This window comes from Orycteropus afer, unplaced genomic scaffold, assembly GCF_000298275.1.
Source record: "Orycteropus afer afer isolate SDZICR_OR568_19922 unplaced genomic scaffold, OryAfe1.0 scaffold00097, whole genome shotgun sequence".
NCBI classification, from domain to species: domain Eukaryota; kingdom Metazoa; phylum Chordata; class Mammalia; order Tubulidentata; family Orycteropodidae; genus Orycteropus; species Orycteropus afer.
In genome coordinates, this window is record NW_006921684.1 from 216,670 (window position 1) to 222,605 (window position 5,936).

Below are 5,936 nucleotides of genomic sequence, written 5' to 3' on the forward strand. Positions count from 1 at the left end.
ACATATATAATGCATATATATATATATATATATATATATATATATTCAATTTCATAGAGAAGAATGAACAGAACATGTTTGCAGATAATAAATTGCCACTCTATTGTCCAATCTTCACAATTCATGGATTGGATAATAGATAATAAATAGAAGGTGAAGACTAATGCATTTTTAAAATATTTTTGAGACTGCAGCTATTCTGAATAAAATAATTGAAAAGGAATAAACTGATTTACAGACCACTGCTAACCCTCTCAGTGTATTTTCCCATATATATATATATATATATATATAGTGATTTTTATAATATCACCAATTCTTGCTAAATAATTCCAAAATTTCAACCTCCAACCTCATTAACAATATGTCATGCATCTTTTTTCTAGTGAATCATTTTCTGACTATTCCAAGTAGTATAACAAATGTATGTGAATTTTTAGATTTTAACTTAAACATTAAGTAAAAACACTGGAGAGATTTGGACATAATAGTGACATAATCAAATTTACATTTAAAATAATTCCTTTGGCTTCTACATGGAGTGAAGAGTATGCAGAGACAGAGCAGAAGCCAAGCATCAGTGGGAAGCTATTCCAGTACTCCAGGTGAGATTTGAGTGTGGTTAGAGCAAGGATAGGAGCAGTGGAGTTAGTGAAAACTAGTCAGACTACATATATATATGTTAAACACCAAATCAACAGATTCATGCATGGAGTACATATGTAATGTGATGTAAAAATGAGATGTCTATTATGCTTCCATGATGTTGGGCTGAGTAACTCATGGGGGAAAAAAAAATAGAACAAAACAAAACATGGAGGAACACGTCATCTAACTAATCAGTCATGTAGAACTCTGGATTCCTACCGTCTTCTCAAACCAATGATGTAAAACAAAATTGTTATGTCAACCTCCTGGATATTCTGTTAAATGCAGCAAAGTTTTTCTTCTTCACTTCCACAACCATATTCAGGCCTCCTCATCGCTCATTTGAACTACCTTCAAAAAATCCTCCAGCAGCACAAATTATCACAAGTTACCAGCATTTCAAATCCTCCACAATTTATTATATTCCCTCCCCCAACAACAACAAAAGACTTGGGCATCTACCTTGTGGAAAGATCTGGAAACCTGACATCAGATTGGACTAGCTCCATCTAACAATTACTTAGTCACAGTTTTTAAGTGTGATATTTATCAGTGAAAGTTACTTTTAGTTGACACATCAGACCCACGTTCTCTGTCAGAACCAAACCTCCTACCCTAATCCCATCTCATGAACCTCCTGGTGCTAGACTAAGTTAAGGGAGGCTGGAAGTCTCAAGCTGGGAATGAGTATTTTTACACAATTTATTGAACATATTAATGTTAAGATAAGGACACAATTTTGCGTTTCTGGAGATTTTAGCATTTATGGTTTGTGGTAGTTATGTTTGTGTGTCAGCTTAACTGGGACTGGTTGAGTGGCTGGACAGCTGGTGGTAGTTATCCCCATGATGAGACTGGCAATCAACTCCATGGTGGGATCTACCACAAGCAGCTGACTAGCTGCTTTTGGGATGTGGTCTGCTTCCTGTATATAAGAAGAAGCCTTGGGAATGGTCTCTAGCCTATGGCATGCTTAGACCCTGCATGAGCTGTGTCTTTGTTGAGCAGCCAGCCATGCTCTACCGACCTTGGGACTTACAATGGACTTAAGTTAATGGCCTGCCATGTGGTTTTGTAACATCAGGACTGTGCCTTTTTATTTGTCAGCCATGGGTTTTTCAGCCTCATCAGGACTGTGCCTTTTATTTGTCAGCCATGGGTTTTTCAGCCTCAGCAGCCAGCCAGTCTGAGTGAAGAAACACCTCTAGCTCCAGTGGGCTGGGAGCAGAAGGCAGAGCTGGACCCCAAGGTTGAGGGGCTTTCAACCAGACTCTAGAGCCTGGCACTTGAACTTGGACTTAAAGCGTCCAAATTGTAAGAATAAACTCCTGTTTGTTATGGCCATCCCATTTGTGGTATATTCTTGTCAGAGCAGCACTAGGTAACCAAAACATGGTTTATGTAGTGTGTGTTATGACTTTTATTTTTAACAACTAGTGTATTGCTGAACTAATTCTACTTAATCATGATATATTTGTGTTTAATTTGGTTTCAGGAACTGCTGAATTTCTTTTGGTAATATTTTATTTAGAGTTTTTGCATCTATGTCTGTAAGTGACATTGATCCATATTTATAATTCTCTCTTTGTTCAATATTAGTATTTAATATTGTATTAGATTAAGAAACTAAACTATAAATATGTTTATTTATAGTTTAGTTTCTTAATCTAATACAATTTCTTCTTTAGAGAAAAATCTTTAAATAAGAATGGTATTTTAATGTCACTGGAGTTATGTTTAAGTAAGTAAAAGTTTATGATTGTTTTATCCTTTTGATATACTGCTTTTTAAAATGCCTTTTAAGGATCTCTGGTGCATAGTGGGTAAGGTTTGTGGCTGCTATCCACAAAGTTGGTGGTTCAAACCCACCAGCTGCTCTGTGAGGAAGGTGAGGCAGTCTACTTCTGTAATTATTTACAACCTTGGAAACCCAATAGGGTTTCATAATGACCAGTAGGGGTCAATATGAGTCAGAATAGACTCAATGGTAGTGGGTATGGTTTTTTGGTTTTATTCCTTCTAGGTTTCTTGTTTTTCTCTTTTAATGCTTTTCAACGTAAATTTTAAAGTATTTGTTAATATGAATATTACTCTAACATCATTCTTCTCTTTGGTATTTGCTTACCATTAAAAACAAAAAACAACAACAAAAAAAAACCCTCACTGCAAGTCAAGTTGGATCCGACTTATAGTTAACCCTCTTTGGGTTTTTGAGGCAGTGTGACTGCAGAAGTAGATTGCCCAATCTTCGTTCTGAGGAATGGCTGGTGAGTTTGAACCACCAGGTTTCTGGTTAGCAGTCAACTGCGTTTAGGCCCTATACCACCACAGCTCCCAGCTGTTTCTTTCTTTTTTTTTTCTTTGTATTTTTGTTTCAATATTATCTTATAGCGTCTGTATTAAAACATGTCGAATTAATAATTTTACATTGTTTTCAATTATCTACATACCTTGTGTTTTATTTCTTTCTCTGCTTTTCCTTTTTAGCATTCCCCACCCCCTTCCTTCTGTCTTCCCACTACAATATAGAGTGGAAAGGGGCAGGGATGTCTGTATGTGTGTGTGTGAGTATTCATGTGCCTAAGAATTCCTTTCTATCGTTTCTTTATGCTGCATCATTTTTGTTTGTTTGTTTTTGTTATTGATGTGTTACAAGCCCTGGAAAAGCTTTAGGAACATAAAACTCCCTCAGTCAATGTTGTTGAATGCAAGAGGGAAGGATGGCTAAATTTTTTAAAAATTAATTTTATCTTTTTCGATGGATTGGAATATGTAGATTGAGTTCATATAGTGGTTATGAGTTTTTTAAAAATTTATTTAATTCTAACATATATTTAATTTTTATAATTTAATTTTTCTAACAATTTCTAAATTTATTCAATATTATGTCATTTTACTGAGCAATACAAAGTCTTCAAAGAACTTGAATTATCCATTTAACACCATTCCCATCTAGTTATTGCATATTACTATTTCAGGCTAATTTTTTTAATATAAATTAGTAGTTATTTTATCATTAATAGCTAATTACAGTTTTTTAAAATAATTTAATATGCCTGTATTTAATGTTGTATTTTATGTCTCATAGTTTCCCTTTAGATTAATTTTCATCTTATAGAAGCATATCACTAAGGGTTCTTTCATTTACTGAAGGTTTTGAGGTACAAAATGTATTTGCCATTTAATGTCTGAACATGTAATTTTTCTCTTTATCTTAAAAGATAATTTAGTAGAATGTATGATTTTAGTTGGCAGTTACTTTTTCTCATAACTTGAATGCTGTAATGCTTGTTTCTACTGTTTCTGATAAGGTGATTACTCTCTTAATTGTTGCTTTAAAAAGAAAAATCTGTTTTTGTTTGGTAAACTTAAATATTTTATTCATATAAATGATGGTTTGAATCCTATCTATGCCTCATTTTGGGAAAATTCATCACTAATTTTGATTTAGTTTATTTTGTTATCTCTAGAATATAATTAGTTTTTTCTAGCTTTTATTATTATTATTATTTTAATCTTAGTGACTTTAATTTTATTTGTAACATTTTTAGTAATTTCTTTATATCCAGCTACAGGTATTTGAAAAGGAGCTCTGGTGGCATAGTGTGTAGGCATTTGACTATTAATCAGAAGGTTGGCAGTTCACAACCACCAGCCACTCTGCAGAAGGAAGATGGGGCAATCTACTTCTGGAAAGATTTACAGCCTCGGAAACCCAATGGGACTCACTATGAGTCAGAATCAAATTGATGGTGGTGAGTGTGGTTTGAGTATAGACATTTGATATTTTTTCTGTTCTTTTAATTGCAATTACTTGCTCTTTTTGTGGATGTTGTTCCTTATGCCATTTGAGGATCCTATATGTATTTTAATGCTTTTAAAAGCTAATTATAGGTTTAGAAAATTTAGCTTTTTGAAATTATATTTTGACTGTGTTTGCAATAGACTTTTTTTGGGGGGGGGCATTCCATAATGATACTGCCTCGGCAACCCAAGCAGGGGTCACTATGAGTCGAATATGACTCAACGGCACATAACAACAACAACATTGAGTTATTTAATTTGATTATGACCCTTCCTCTCTTCTCCCATCCTTTCTGTGACGCTTGCTGCTTTTCAGAATTTTGTAAAGTCTTCCATGTCATCTCTCAGCTCTCAGTCTATAGTCAGACTTATATTGACAGGTCTGAGTTTCTACCTAAGGGATATTGTTGTAAAGATATCATCAAATTTTGGGCTATCTTTCACGAAAAATGTGAACTGCTGCTCAGCACTGTTTCATCCTTGATTTACAAGGTATATTTAAACTGCACTAATGGATGTGTCTTTATGACCTGTTTCTTATCCATGGAGAGCTATATCAAGTTTTCGTCTCAGTTTTACCATTTTATTTTTTCTCCTTCTTTGTTTTTTATATGACTTTGTCATATATTTGGTGCGTAAATTCATATTTTCATCTTGACTAGAAATTTGAAAAGTTCTTATTGGTTACATTTACAATTGAGCCAGGCTACAAAAATCTTCTCTCTGGTCTTGATATTAAGTGTTGTTGTTGTTGTTATGTGCCGTCGAGTTGGACTCGACTCATAATGACTCTTCCTTGGGTTTCTGAGGCGCTATCACAATGGAAGTAGATTGTCGAACCTTCCTTCCGAGGAGTGGCTGGTGGGTTTGAACCACCAGTCTTCTGGTTAGCAGTCAAATGCCTTTAGGCATTATGCAACCAGAGCTCCCTACCTTCTAAGAGATGAGTTATATTTTTAATTATTGGAAAATACAATATTTACCATAGCTGCTGAGATATTATATTTTTTTCTAGTGTCCATCATTTTGAATACAGTTTCTACAGTGTGTTGATTAGTCTCAGAAAGTCAGAGTCCCTGAAATTTAGCCATGTGATCTGATAAATGCTATATAATTTTTCCATTTCTTTTCTCCTTACACTGGAAAGGAGCATGTATAATACTTCATATATAGTGTTCTTGTGAAAAAAAATAAGTAAAAGTACTTTGTGCTATGTCAAGCATTAAATACAAGACAACTAACATTACTGTCACTTTAACTATCTATAACTGTAAAGGAAGAAAGTGATTTTTTCATACCATATGTATAATCTGGGCACTCTGGTGGTTTAGTGCCTAAGGCATTTGACTGCTAACCAGAAAGCTGGTGATTCAAACCCACTAGCCACTACTTGGAGGAAGACTGGGCAATCTACTTCCGTAGAGATAATGCCTTAGAAACCCAACAAGGGGTTGCTATGAGTCAGAGTTGACTGGACAGCAGTG